The following is a 16,475-nucleotide window of genomic DNA, read 5'->3' as shown; positions in this document are numbered from 1 at the left end:
CGCTTCGTCCCTTTATACTCGTGTATATTAGAAGAAGAAGGAGAATTCTTGCGGCTGCACACCCGAAACTTAATGGAACAGTCTTTGCGCCGCCAAAACCTGAAGATTTACATGTGCTCTCTCTGTCGGTATGCGCACTCGCTGAGTTAAAATTCAAATGTCAAAATTAATCAAATAAAATATTCGCAACTCAGGTGACTTTATTTGTAGACTGAAGTCACTTTCACTCAGCTAGTCGGACTAATTAGTAAGCTTCGATGTCGTATCTTCCTTCACTAGAGTCCCTCTCGTGGATTTATTGCCATCCATCAACAGTAACTTCAAAGCATCTATCAACGCTGTTTCATCATGCCCTTTTATCAACTTACTTTTTATACCACAGTGAATACTTTGAGCAAATTGGCAGTGTAGTCATGTATATTCCTCTCTCTTCTCTGATAGCAAACTTTTTTATGGAAGACTTTGAGAGGAGGACCCTTGATTCGACAGAACTGCAACAGAACGTCTTTCTGGCGACGTGTGACTAATACAGGGTGATTCAAAAAGAATACCACAACTTTAGGAATTTAAAACTCTGCAACGACAAAAGGCAGAGCTAAGCACTACCTGTCGGCGAATTAATGGAGCTATAAAGTTTCATTTAGTTGTACATTTGTTCCCTTGAGGCGCTGTTGAATAGGCGTCAGCGTCAGTTGATGCTAAGATGGCGACCGCTCAACAGAAAGCTTTTTGTGTTATTGAGTACGGCAGAAGTGAGTCGACGACAGTTGTTCAGCGTGAATTTCGAACGAAGTATGGTGTTAAACCTCCTGATAGGTGGTGTATTAAACGTTGGTATAAACAGTTTACAGAGAATGGGTGTTTGTGCAAAGGGAAAAGTTCTGGACGGCCGAGAACGAGTGATGAAAATGTAGCACGCATCCAGCAAGCATTTGTTCGCAGCCCAGGAAAATCGACTCGCAGAGCTAGCAGAGAGCTGCAAATTCCACAATCAACTGTATGGAGAGTTCTACGAAAAAGGTTAGCTATGAAACCGAGGCGATGGATCGGCCGCCAGGCAGCCCGTGACAGAGCACTTCATCACTGGCCTCCAAGAAGCCCTGATCTTACCCCCTGCGATTTTTTCTTATGGGGGTATGTTAAGGATATGGTGTTTCGGCCACCTCTCCCAGCCACCATTGATGATTTGAAACGAGAAATAACAGCAGCTATCCAAACTGTTACGCCTGATATGCTACAGAGAGTGTGGAACGAGTTGGAGTATCGGGTTGATATTGCTCGAGTGTCTGGAGGGGGCCATGTTGAACATCTCTGAACTTGTTTTTGAGTGAAAAAAAAAACCTTTCTAAATACTCTTTGTAATGATGTATAACAGAAGGTTATATTATGTTTCTTTCATTAAATACACATTTTTAAAGTTGTGGTATTCTTTTTGAATCACCCTGTACTTTTGTAGTATGGCCCCACGGTGAAGAAGACTTGTCACGCTTTTTGAATCATCTGAATTCACTCGAATAAAGTATCAGATTTACGATGGAAGTGGAGAAGGGCGGTTGTCTCCCATTTCTGGATGTCTTGGTCAGTCGAACAGTGGATGGATCACTGGGGCATTCCGTTTACAGTGAGATATGTATTTTCAGGCGTCTAGCTGCCACTACCCTTCACAAACTATGGATATCCTTCGAACGTTGGGGCACCTGGCACAGGCTGTGTATGATGGAGACAGCTTCGCAAACCTACAATCCATCTTCAAAGACAAATGATATTCTCCACGTAACATAAGCAATACTTCACGGAAGAAGAAACGTGTTCACCCACGAGATCAAGAGGAGAAGGAGAGCGTCAAAGTCAGTGAGTTCGTCGCGTACGTCGACAGTATTTCGTCGAAATGAGCCAAAATCTTAATGAAACATAATGTCAAAGTTACCTTCCGGTCACCTACAAATATTTGGCTCTCCTCGTTTAGGCAAAGGACGAGGTTCGATTGCGGAGGGCTGTAACCTACAGAATACCTCACCAGTGGGGCAAAGCCTACGTTGGTCAAAGACCGCGCACAGTACGTGAAATATGCGTTGAACATGATCGCCACATTCACCTTTCGAAGCCCAGCAAGTCAGGCATCGCCAAGCATTGTACCTTCACAGGACGTTCCCTGGATTATTCTGCCATGAAAATCTTGGCCTAGAAGAAATCGTTCTGGGATTCAGTATTACGGAACCGGTGGAAATACTTCTAGCGGAAGATCTTATTAATCGTGATGGCGGCTTTCAGCTGGATAAGGCACGGAACCCGATGATTTCCTTAATTCCTACAGAAAGAAAACATTTCATCACCAATGACACGTCTAGCGACACTTAATTTTATTAATTTTGACGTCTTAATTTTAACTCCGCAAGTGCACATTCCGACGGAGAGAGTGCATATAGTTTCACCATTATGCAAGCGCCTGCACGCCATAGCTGGAGCAATATTCGAAGAGGGCGTGAGACTCGACAGAGGTCGCTCATATGGAGACTGCCTTTGCGCATGCTTTTCCACGCCAGTTTATGGTATAAGGATAGTGGTGTGAACTAGCAATCTGTAGTGCAAAACAGTCAACTAAAGATGGCTGAATGGCTGTCAGCCGAAATATCGTGACAACAAGTCGACGTTATCCGGCTGCTACCCGGGAACTTCATGGAAAAAATATTTCAAAGTATTCAATTTCATTAGTAGAACGTGAATGAAATACCATTTTCGTGCACCCGTAGCACTTACATTTTTGGCTACTGGGGTCTATATTCGAACGCGTCCGTTCTTTATCGTCCGATTAACTGACTAACTCGGATATGGTTAATTAATAACATTTCTACACTCCTGGAAATTGAAATAAGAACACAGTGAATTCATTTTCCCAGGAAGGGGAAACTTTATTGACACATTCCTGGGGTCAGATACATCACATGATCACACTGACAGAACCACAGGCACATAGACACAGGCAACAGAGCATGCACAATGTCGGCACTAGTACAGTGTATATCCACCTTTCGCAGCAATGCAGGCTGCTATTCTCCCATGCAGACGATCGTAGAGATGCTGGATGTAGTCCTGTGGAACGGCTTGCCATGCCATTTCCACCTGGCGCCTCAGTTGGACCAGCGTTCGTGCTGGACGTGCAGACCGCGTGAGACGACGCTTCATCCAGTCCCAAACATGCTCAATGGGGGACAGATCCGGAGATCTTGCTGGCCAGGGTAGTTGACTTACACCTACTAGAGCACGTTGGGTGGCACGGGATACATGCGGACGTGCATTGTCCTGTTGGAACAGCAAGTTCCCTTGCCGGTCTAGGAATGGTAGAACGATGGGTTCGATGACGGTTTGGATGTACCGTGCACTATTCAGTGTCCCCTCGACGATCACCAGTGGTGTACGGCCAGTGTAGGAGATCGCTCCCCACACCATGATGCCGGGTGTTGGCCCTGTGTGCCTCGGTCGTATGCAGTCCTGATTGTGGCGCTCACCTGCACGGCGCCAAACACGCATACGACCATCATTGGCACCAAGGCAGAAGCGACTCTCATCGCTGAAGACGACACGTCTCCATTCGTCCCTCCATTCACGCCTGTCGCGACACCACTGGAGGCGGGCTGCACGATGTTGGGGCGTGAGCGGAAGACGGCCTAACGGTGTGCGGGACCGTAGCCCAGCTTCATGGAGACGGTTGCGAATGGTCCTCGCCGATACCCCAGGAGCAACAGTGTCCCTAATTTGCTGGGAAGTGGCGGTGCGGTCCCCTACGGCACTGCGTAGGATCCTACGGTCGTGGCGTGCATCCGTGCGTCGCTGCGGTCCGGTCCCAGGTCGACGGGCACGTGCACCTTCCGCCGACCACTGGCGACAACATCGATGTACTGTGGAGACCTCACGCCCCACGTGTTGAGCAACTCGGCGGTACGTCCACCCGGCCTCCCGCATGCCCACTATACGCCCTCGCCAAAAGTCCGTCAACTGCACATACGGTTCACGTCCACGCTGTCGCGGCATGCTACCAGTGTTAAAGACTGCGATGGAGCTCCGTATGCCACGGCAAACTGGCTGACACTGACGGCGGCGGTGCACAAATGCTGCGCAGCTAGCGCCATTCGATGGCCAACACCGCGGTTCCTGGTGTGTCCGCTGTGCCGTGCGTGTGATCATTGCTTGTACAGCCCTCTCGCAGTGTCCGGAGCAAGTATGGTGGGTCTGACACACCGGTGTCAATGTGTTCTTTTTTCCATTTCCAGGAGTGTACATTTGGTGCTACTCACAACTGTGCAAAAGGTGTTTCATTCTTTTCGAAACAAGTCACCAATAACCCAAATCTTCGTTGTAACTGACGAAGAAGAATAAAGAAATAATAAGGCTGAAAGGAGTTGCGAACCGTTGCGCAATGCTGGAATTCTAGAGATGCTAAAGTTTTAGAGTTGCAAGAAGTGTTTTTCTGAGTATTGGGTATTACAGAAGTGTTCCTCAAAACTAACCCTCTGAGCATCTAGTTCGTAGATATGGAGGACATTTTGGAGGAATAGCCTCAATGATGGCTGTTTTGATGATGCAAAATCAAATAGTTACGAGAAATAAGTATACACAAAAGTCCAAATCACAAGGTTGTTGTGGTAAGACCTAAACTTAGCACTGGTGCGGTGTAAAGGAACATTCTTCATTGGAAGGTCAATATGCTTTTTGATTTTAGGTTAGTTAATAGTAGTATTTCACCTTCAGTTTCAGTTACAATTTTCTATTACTCCATGTTTCATAGTTATAACTTTTGTAATAGATATTTAGTCTTTGATAACCACATGTTCCTCAGTTTATTATTTACATTCTACCACAGATTGTGTTAAAAAAAACGTCCTCATTGGTAGCGACACACCTCGAAATTCGTAATTTTTATTATCGTGCCAAGTGAATGGTGTAATTCCACTTACCTGTACCTCTTGAGTCACTTGGCCTCACATGCTTATCGAGCTTACGTAACAACGGACAGATAACTTGGGCTGTACAAAGTACGTAGCCGTGACATGGCTGCCCTTGATGATATGTAAGACATTCTCATCCGCTTGGGAGCTGCTTTCGGGGTACTGGTGCATGGGGAGGAGTGAAACGTAGTCATTGTGCCAATACCGTAACGCAGATCCACAATAAAGTATATAATTGTATTTTCGAAGAAAAACATCCAGTATTAACACGTCTGTGCTATCTACTCAGCAAGCTGACGCTGGGTATAACAAAGGTGGATTAAGTTAGAACTGGTTTGTGAAGAAAATTGTGGAAATTCCTAGGTTCAAGGTCTACCTCTAATGTGTTCTATTCAGTTTACTCGCATGTGAGGTGACTGGTGTGTGGAAGACGGTCCTGGATACAAATGCACATACGGTCACACATCGGTTGCTAAGACAGTGTGTTACCGGACATAAAATGGCTGTTCAAGTGGCAGGTTTGTCTTTTACTTTCAACTTCACAAAAACCCACTAGTTGTCCAGTGACCGTTTGAATGGTGCCTCCTTTTTTCAACAGTAAGACAAGGGAAAGTGAAATTTCCACTATGCGTGGAAGAAGAAGCAAATGTTGAAGCACGACAAGCGCACTTTGTAAAAATGGTGAACTTGGAAGGTCACAGTGAGATTTTTACTAAATGCTGGAGTACTCCGAAAGTTTCAGGATATGAATTTAATGACTTCCAAAGAGTTCAAATAACTCAAAACCGCTTCAACATTTTCCTTGATTACATCCATACAGATCTAATGCGGAAGAATGTTGGTTTGCTGTAATATGATTTGAGCTTGGAAGGACAGAGTAATTCAAATGAAAACAATTGCTGCAAAATTGTGACACAAAGCATTTCAAGTCTACACGTTACTGCACCTTAGAGCTCAGTTTACAGCTTGATAGATCTAAAATCCGAAAGCATTATGAATGTAGGAATGAGACATAACTTCTGTAATTGAGCTGTTAACAAGTCATAATGACAATAAGAGATGTGTCCAAAAAATCACGGGAGCTTTTGTTTTCTTAAAACAATTTTATTTATTCGTCTACTTAAACTTTAGCACCGCCTTCTTGTCGAAATAGTAAACATCAAATCAATTGAAAATCGGATGATTTATTAAAACCCCTTTACCGTGGCTTCAGTGTTAATAAAAATGTCTTCTTCAGAAGGAAATATGGACAACATAAGCAAGTTACGAACACAAAAATTTATTCAGACTTAATGGATTATCCGGCCGCTGTGGCCGAGCGGTTCTAGGCGCTGCAGTCTGGAACCACGTGACCGCTACGGTCGCAGGTTCGAATCCTGCCTCGGGCGTGGATGTGTGTCATGTCCTTAGGTTAGTTAGGTTTAAGTAGTTCTAAGTTCTAGGGGACTGATGACCTCAGATGTTAAGTCCCATAGTGCTCAAAGCCATTTTTGAACTTAATGGATTACATGTTTTGGCAGGGGTACTTCAAAATACAGCCGAAAAGTGTTAGTCAAACATAAAATTTCACTTACATAATAAATTAAAACATGCACAACGTGGTTGTTGTCGTTTGATATTTTCTCGCCAATGTGCAGCTAGTGCATTAACGTCGGGTACGCATCACTTGCGCTAAGCAAAACTTCTGGAGGGAGAGGACACTAACTAGTAATAGGCGCAAGAAGGGTGCGCGATAGTGAGTGGTGAATGAAACCGATGACCTCAGCTGTTTGGTCCCATAGGAACTTACCAAAAAAAAAGACCAGATTACATTTAAAATTAAGGAATGTCAAAAAAACTAAGTTAATATTTAAAAAGGATATAGAAGGTGGAACGGGAAGAGGGTGAAGTGGGACAGGAATGGTGAGGAGCGAGGGAACGAAAGGGGCGAAGGAGATACATGGCGATGTGAGGGGAGCGGGGAAAGAGAGAGATAGTAAAACATGTGTAACTCTCAAGTGCAACATATCTGAAAAAAAATCGAATATTAAACCTATGGAAATACATTTTACATCATAACAAAGATGAAACACATGTACCAGTAGCGCTGATGTCCACAGTTATTACGGACGTGATGTATTTGAGAGTTATAAACGTTTTACTATCTCTGCCTCCCCCCCCCCCTCTCTCCCACCATTCGGCCATCTCTCGGCATCCACCCCTTACCTTGCATCCGTTTACCCAATTCCTCTCTCCTTTCATCCTCTTCCTCTTGCAATTGTTCCTCTTGGCACTGTTCACAGTTTTACGTAATCTGTTTTTATCGCAATGACCTTTTTCAGATTGTATCATATTTTTTGTACCTTTTATTAATTTCCAATATAAATATGAACTGGTTCTTAATGTTTTAATTTTAATTTTAACGTTTGAAGGAAGTTTAGTATGGTAAAGTTTCATTCGTAATCACGCACCTTCCTTAGGCATACTACAGCCCTCTCATGCCACAAGTTTCCAGAGCGTAAGCGTTGCGTAACGTGGCGTTAGTGCGATAGCTGTGGATTGGGGAGGAAATACCACAACCATGTTGTGTATGTTTTAATTTATTATGGAGGTGAAACTTTATGTTTGACTGACGCCTTTCGACTACATTTTAAGGTAACGCTGCCACAACATGTAAGCCAGTAAGTCTGAATAAGCTTTGGTATTCGTAACGAGATATGATTGTGTATGTATTTTCACTGCCAACTTCTGTAGGTTGTCTATATTCCCTTTTGAACAAGACGGTATTATGAACGTTGAAACGATGCTAAAGGGATTTTAACAAATCTCTCAATCTGCAACTGATTGGCTGTTTACTATTGGTACAGGAAAATTACATTCTGCGGTTGGTGCTCCAGCCGTGCTCAAAATTTTAAATGTTATCACAATCAGTGTAGCCCCAGATTACGTCTTACACAACCATGCCTAAGCATTTTCGGATCTCCGAAACGCTTCTAGAATTCAATCTTTGGGCTATCTTTCAGCTCCGTCAGAGATGCGTGTTTATCTCATCTACTCTTGTAAAACAGGTCTTTAGCGGTTTTTTTATATCTGGGAACGGAAAAATGTTACATCTTACCATATGTGGCTAATCTTTAGTACGCTATGCCTTCGTTACAGTATCGCTTTGGCTATAAATTGTCAAACAAGGAGCAGATGTATTTTCGTGATGCAAAACCTATGACTTGGTTCGTCTCAACTCAGCTTTCTTTTTCACGCAGAGGACGTCGAACTTGTGATTAGTATTTCTTACTTCGCTGTCGTTCGACTTTAAGGTAAGAACGCATAGTGCACAATACCGTTAGAATCGAAGAACACACTAATCATAACCTTCAAATTTGAACGTATTTGTCAATCTTTTCTTGGTCTTGCCGACCGAGAATCCTACCACTTGAATGATTTAGCCTCATTTTTCACGTCATACGCATAAACCTATTTTCCACCATTTGTTATGGTCGGTTTCACTAGCTCTTCACACCTCTTGATTTTGTCCACCAATTTGTACTCGCCGCTGTTTTTTGTTCGAAATCCAACAGTTACTGAACAAGTATTGCCGTCAGTCGTTTTGCACGAGGAGCGTTCAATAAGAAAAGCCATATCTTCTTTTCTGAAAGCAGGTTGGTTTAATTCAGGATCCGAATACACCATACTATTCCCGACTCTTTTGACTGCAAAACACTATTTCTCAACACAGTTTCCGTTCAACGCGACGGCTTTACGCCACCTTACTAGGAGCTCTTGTTTGCCCCCATAATATCACTTTACTGGTCGACGTCAGAGGCAAGATCTTGCTGCATCAGTAGCTTCCCCGTCATCCACGTACTGCTTCCCACGGAGCGTATCCTTCATTGAGCCAAACAGATAGCAATCTGAAGATGCGAGGTCTGGACTGTAGCGTGGATGAGGAAGAACAACCCAATGAAGTTAAGTGAGTTCCTCTCGGCTGCGCAGACCAACAGAGACGTCCAGCTCAGCAGCAAAATGTTTAATTGCGATCCGTCTAGCACCTCGAATGAGAGTATCCGCACGTTGCAAGTTTGCTGTGTCATAGTTGTGTGCGGTCGGCTGGCATGCGGGATGTTGGACAGGTCTGCGCGACTTTGTTGCTTTCGTTGCTGACGTCTCGCCAAACGACTTGCCGCGCCTTTATTCAGAGCCAAATCTCCGTAGACATTCTGCAAGGCTGTGGTCTTCCGCCAAAAAAAAAAAAAAAAAAAAAAAAAAAAAAAAAAAAAAAAAAAAAAAAAAACAACCTCAGTGATCCAGATCTCTGCGTGGAACGCATCACCGTTACAGTCACCATTTTGAAGGCAACGTGTAGCGCATCCACCAGTCGGAAATTTATTAAACTATAAAGGATAATATGGGAACATTCCACGACGTTCTACAAAAAAATTACGCATTTTTTCAAGAAAAACTGACCGAGAAAAAATGCGTTGCCAACTTATCGAACGGCTCTCGTATGTAGCGTGTCTCCAACGAAAATTGCTTGTTTTTAAAGGATAAATCACTAAAAGAACAGTAGTGTACATTCCGTTTTCGCCAGTACCACACAGAAGACGTCAGAAGAATAGCAGGAACGACGGCAGTCATTAGTTGCTTTAGTTAAAACTGCCGTCAATTAATTCAATAATCTGCCGCTGACAGGCAAATGCTTCGTACAACAGTTACAAAAAACAGTAAATAAAAGTCACTCAAGTAGAAAACCAGTACGGACGCTCCGTTTTAAATATCACATACACTCTTTTGACAACTTTGCTTTGGAAAAATGAAATATATCACCTGATGAAAACATTCGAACTCTCAGTAAAATGTATTATTTCTACCACCAATTTCTTCACGTGCTCCATTGCCTGCGAGTGTAGCATGAATTGATTCGTGATGTACAGAACAATTAAACTTGTCTGTCGATTGTACGAGTGCGTGCTTTTAATTAAAGCTTCCGAACTGTTTATATGAAAATTCCTAAGTATTTTTAAATAAAACAAATGACATTAACCTTCACCTACAGCCTTATACTTCATGTTGACATTTTTGGAACCCTCTGCCGCTAGAGGGTTCCGTATCCTAGTGTTTGACGTGGCAGTGCGTAACCTAACTATGAGCACGTGCATGAGAAACATTTTAGAAATCGAACAGTTCGTCCATACATGCAGCACCCTCCCTTCTGCATAGTAATACCAGTCCACAAACGAGCGCTGCGACAGCTGCAACAATCCAACGTCTTGGGTTCACTGCCATCGATAAACCTCCATACAGTCCCGGCTGGCCACATCTGATTTTCGTCTGTTTATAAAACTGAAACAGCACCTTTGAAGATTTCATTTTGATAGTGAAACGGTGTAAGCGGAGATGAGGTTGTAGCTCCGTCAATAAAGTGACGGTGTCTGCAAACAGGTCTCTCGTTGGGAGAAATGCATTTGTCGCCTCTGGGAATATGCTGAGAAATAAATGTGTAGACATGAATAATAAGGCTGTAGAATGTTAATAACGTTTATTTAATAAACTTTAAGAGTAAATTCGGAGGCATTACTTTTCAACACACTGTCGTAATTTTTGCTCTTTCACTGTCAACCAAATCTTCAAATTTTTTCTACATGGTATATTAATGTCGTTTCATAGCACATCTGCAGTGCTCGAATGTTACACGACTGCATAACAGATGTTGAGCATTCTCATCCCTCCCTTCTGTCATCCCATTCCTGTTTAAATGATTGTTATAATAGGTCGCTATGCTGCCTAGTAGGCCTAGCCTTGTTCAGAAGCATTCGCTCCCTACTTTTATTGCATAACCACAAGAGAAATAGGTTTATTTTTTAGATTTATCAGATGCTTACAAAGGTATATTTTTGAAAATTGTTGTAAGCAGCGAGAGTTGTGGATAACTTAGTTCGTAGCAAATCAGAGTTTGTGATTATAACTAGTTCACACTGAATTTCAGGGTATATCAGCGCAAATAAACGTTCATTTTTTAAGGATTTTCGAGAGTTACCATCGTGGTGTGCAGAAGTCATATAAAAGTAAATCGGTTTTTGTGATTTAATTACTGTAGCACATATTATAATCTCCATATGGTGTTACATCTAACTTTGTTAGAGGAGTGCATATTATCTACATTTACCATAAATCTGCTCTGCTGTTTTGTGTTATAATTGACTCAGTTCTTACAGGAATTTAGTAATATTTTTAGCTCCACAGAATAAAAGATAATCAGCAGGCTTAGTTTAAAGTTATCGCTTCACTGTCCTGTACAGCATTGTGGCAGCCACAACGCAGCTCCACAGTGAATGCTTTTCTTAAAGACGAGTTAGTTGACAATCGTAAATAGCCGTAAAATAGCCCTGAATACTGGCAAACGATTGGTAGCTTCTAAGAATCCGTGTGCTGGGAAAGCTCGCCCAGTCGTTGTACCAGATACCTCAAGTACTGTCTTATAGATCCTGTCTCTTCCGCGAAAAGTCTGGGATCAATAATTATTCGTCCACTCATCCATTGCGAGTGGCGTATCAGTGGTAAGTCTAGGAGTCCTGTACAGCATAGACGGGAAGGACTAGGCTGTTATACCGATTCCCCTAACTAACAGGTTTGAGACGCTAACTTTCATTGAAACTGAAACCGTGGTACTCGCTTCACCTGCTGGGAAGTGGTAAATGTAAAAGGGTAGGGTTAGGTAGCTCAACCGTACAGCGAATGGTGGAACCCCTTGGGAAAAGGCAGCAAGGGACAGGAAGAAACAGCAGGAGTATGCAGTATGTGTACTAGTGGGCCTCATTCAATATGTTGAAGAGGTTGTTCCGGCAGCCACAGAGAGAGCACGCTGCAGCCAAAAGAAGATTGTGGTGCACGTTGAAACCAACGACGTATGTCGCCCGGTCTCCTAAGTCGTACTAGGAGCGTTCCAGTAACTAACATAGAAGGTTCACAACATCAACCTTGCACACAGTGTTTCAATAAAGTTCAAATTTTGCAGCATTATCCCCAGGGCTGATCGTGGCTCCCTGGTTCAGAGTCGAGTGGAAGGAATGAATCAGAGTTTTCGAAGGTTCTGTGACTAGCTAGACGGTGACTACCTGGAACTGCACCGTAGTACTGAGAGCTGTCAGGTACCCCTAAATGCATCAGGCGTGGACTACACATTAGAGGCTGCTACCCAATTAGCCGATTATGTGCGGGTGTGCTCAAGGTTCTTCCAGTCAGGTGACTCTGAGCCCAGTCCAGACAACGATAGCTGCAGGAAACTCAGCAGTAATAGTGTAAGGTCCAAATGGATAGCCCTCCTCTTAGAGGCAATAATATTAAAATGCGGGTAGATAGCTGAGAAAGGACTCACAGTAAAGTGCCAGAGTTTCAAGCGGTCCTGAAAAGCAGTAAAGCTCACGTAATACTAGTTACCAAAAAACGATTAAGTCCTGAAATTGATATCTGTGAGACTTTTGGGGAAACTTTAAGTGTATATCGAAAGCTTATGCCTATGGAGAATCGAGTTGGTTTATTTCTCGCACTAGACTAGGTACTCTGATCCACTGAGATGGAAACTGAAGCTCCACGTAAAATTCCTTGGGCAAAACTCAGTATCAGGGATATGCAAAAAATTATAATTGGTTCTTTCTTTCGACCACCAGACTCACCTACTAATGTAACAGAAAACTTCAGAGAAAATCTCAGTTCACTTGTATTTAGCCATAGTGTAATCGTAGACAGAGATTAATCACCCAAAAATCAGTTGGGAATATTATGGCTAAGTTAGTTGTTGGCGTGATATAGTGTGGAGCATTATTCAATGCCTTCTCCGAAAACTACCTCGAGCAGATGGCTCTAAATCCCACTCATGATAGAAATATATTAGATCTAATGGCATTAAACGTATCTGACGTCTTTGAGGACGCCCACATCGGAACTGGTATCACTGGCCATGGAACAGCTGTAGCAAAAATGATGACCAAACTACAAAGGGCAAGTAAACCAGTTAGATGGATATACAGTAGTGCTCAAAAGTGTTTTGTAGTTGCAGAGTTACGTCGACAGTACAGTTTGCGTGAAGTTACAACAGAGCAACGCATGTAACTATATGACTCCATCAAGAGCTGCACACCACATTGGTTGCATATCTAGTAAATAAACAAGGTCATATAATAACAATGTAAGTACATATTAATGTAATTCAAAAGTATTTTGTAATTTGTATTTGTAGCATGATATTCGTTAACTATTATCACTTAGTCATTCACATAGTGTTTGCTTATTTGTAGTGACACCTAGAAGCGTGCCAAAACAGAAAGAATACTAGGTTGATATAGACATGCTGTTCTGAATGTCTTGAAAAAGGGAAAGTCGCAGTAAAACATTTCTAGAAACTATGGCTTACCACGACGACTAGTAAGTGAGTTGAAGGCAAAAACAGGAAGGAACAGTAGCCAATAATTCAAAGTCAGGTCGTGCTCAGGAACGACAGGGAGGGAGAACCGAATGATTTGTAAGAAGCCGGCTGCTGATTCAATGAAATCGGCTCGATAAATCAGGGTTGATGTGGAACAACATCGTGGACTGAAGCTACAAGTCTGTACTGTGGAACGTCACCTAGTAGCATGTGATTTAAACGGTAGACGACCGACACGTAAACCACTTACAAATTTAAAAAAAAATTAAAAAAGGGAGGAAGGCCAGAATAGAGGTTGCAAAGAAAACCAAACCTGGAATGATACAGATTGGTCTAATGTTATATAGAATACTGAAATTAAATTTAATGTATTTCCTCCGGGGGTGTGCAGGTTATACATCAACCTCAGAAGTAAAGGGACACCAGATGGTACCGCGTACCGACCATTAAGTTCCGTGGTGTCGGCATCAATGTGGAGATGTTTTCCTAGACGTCGGGTTGGTAGTCCCCTTTCGGAAAAAAATCGCAAAACCAAAAATATAACTAAAGTGTGATAAATAAATTTCGGGAATGCATTTGTCTACATAATATAAGTGATTAACATTGTAAGATTACGGGTTAATATACGAGGGAAATAAGCCATTGTAAATGTGAAATGCTGGTATATTAATAACCGGAGTAAACGCGAGAATGTTGAATGCAAACATGCAGACGTGCAGGCATTGTGATATACTGGGCAAGAGTTCCATACTTGTTGCATTCTTCGGTCAATACTCGTTAATGGTGATTGTGGATGATGCTGGAGTTGCTGTCCATTATGTCCTGTATGTGCTCGACTGGAGACAAATCTGGTTATTTTGCAGACCAAGCCAACAAGTTGACACTCGGTAGAGCAAATTTGGTTCCAACGGCGGTATGACAGTAAGCATTATCCTGTCAGAAAACACCCCCTGCAGTACTGTTGATGAATGGCAGCACAACAGGTTCAAAAAATGTTCAAATGTGTGGGAATTCCTAAAAGACCTAACTGCTGAGGTCATCGGTCCCTAGACTTACACGCCATTTAAACTAACACCCATGCCCAAGGGAGGATTCGTACCTCCAGCGGGAGGGGCCGCGCATGCCGTGACATGGCGCCTCAAACCACCGTGCGGCTAGCCCAACAGGTCGAACCACCAAACTGACGAACAAATTCGCACTCAGGGTCGTGGGATAACCGCGAGAGTGCTCCTGCTGTCATGTAAAATCGCACACCATACCATAACTGCAGGTATAGTTCCAGTGTGTCTAGTAAACAGGTTAATTGTAAACTCACAACTGGCCTCCTTCTAACCAACACACGACCATCGTTGGTACTGAATCTGTTCCAGCTTACATCGGAAAACACAATAGATCTCCATCCTGTCCTCCAATGAACCCTCGCTTGACGCTACTGAAGTTGCCCATGGCGGTCGTTCGCGATCAGTGGAGTACACACTACATCGCGTCTGGCTCGGAGCTGTCCTTGAAGTAACCAATTTGTAACAGTTTGTTGTGTCCGCTGGTGCCAAATTTTGCTCATATTGCTTCTGCAGATGCAGTTCGATGCACCAGAATCATACGACAAACGCCATGTCCATCCCTTTCGGTATTGCCACGTCGCCGTCCGAACCCCGGTTTTCTTGCGATAATACTTTCTCGTGACCACTGCTGTCTGCAATCATTTACAGTCACTACATTCTTGCCAAGTCTTTCTGCAGCATCGCAGAAGGAACATACAGCTTCTCGTCGCACTGCTACTCGATCTCATTGAAACGGGGTGTTGATGATGGCATCTTTGTCACCTTAAAGGCATCTTGACTAACATCAACTAACCACGTCCAATCTCATGGGTAACTAATGCTCACGACATTTACAGCGTCTGTTTAAAGCAACTCTCTTTCGCGACTGGCGCGATATTTGAACAAACATCATCTTTCAGAAGTAGATACACGCCTACCAACTTTCGTTTATATCGCACAACTCCTTCGTGTTGCCGCAATTTTTTTCCCCCAGTGTAGAAGGCAAAGTGGATCCCTTGCCGTACAATGACATTTTAGTGAAGAATATGGTTCCGCAAGGGAGAACGTATATGCCACGTCGCTGGTTATTTCAGGAGGTCAATTGATTCAAAACACACCTCTGGCCATTAAAACAATTTCTTTTTAAATAAGAAAATTAAACTTTTGGAGTGGCCAAGCCAGGTCTCGGATCTATATCCAACTGAACACCCCTGAGATAAATTGGATCAACGTGTTCGTCGAAGCAGCTACTCAAACAAATATCAATTTGTTGCTGCCTTATGGGACGAATGGTCAAAGCTCCCACTTAACCTGTTAAAAAATCATGTGGTTTCAGTGCCAATTAGATATCCAGCTGTCATCAAAGCCCATATGCATGCAACGAAATACCGATTTGTTCTTTCGATAGGAAAATAGTTTTGTTTTATTCTTACAGAATTGGACCTGCATACTACTTTTAAGCCTTAAAGTTGTTGTTTCTGTATTGATATAAGACAACTTTGTTTAAACTAAACGAAACTATGTAGCAAATGCACCATAATTAAATAAATAGACTATAATTACATACTTTTCAGTTATCCATTGGCAGTATTTTGTATTACACTCTTATTTTATGTAACTAATGGTTTCTAGGAAAGAAATTTAAGAACTATTGTATATGATAAAATCTTATCGGGCTTCTCGCGCTTCCATCCGGGTTTCGGGGTTCAAATTCCACGACGTTTCCGTGAATGTCATTATCAAAGAAAGACCTAGGAGAACTGTCCCAATTTAATCCTTGAACCACTGAAACTATGAGTGAAGTAAGTGTTAGTGTCAGTGGTATTGAGAAACAGTTGAAATAGTTAAAATTGAACAAACCTTCAGGACCCGATGGAATCCCTGTTAGATTCTATATTGAATGTTTGGCTGCGTCAGTCCTTTTTAAGCTGTAATGAGCGTAGGATCTTTGAACAAAAGGTGTGTCCATTAGCTGGAAGAAAGCACATGTTACACGCGTCTACAAGAGGAGTAACAGAAGTTAATACACAAAACTTCCATTCAATATTCGTAACACTGATTTGTTGTAGGATCTTAGAAGATATTCTAAGCTCAAAC

This window comes from Schistocerca cancellata, chromosome 3 (assembly GCF_023864275.1).
Source record: "Schistocerca cancellata isolate TAMUIC-IGC-003103 chromosome 3, iqSchCanc2.1, whole genome shotgun sequence".
NCBI lineage: Eukaryota > Metazoa > Arthropoda > Insecta > Orthoptera > Acrididae > Schistocerca > Schistocerca cancellata.
The sequence above is the reverse complement of the archived record's forward strand: the minus strand, read 5'-3'. Positions refer to the sequence as shown.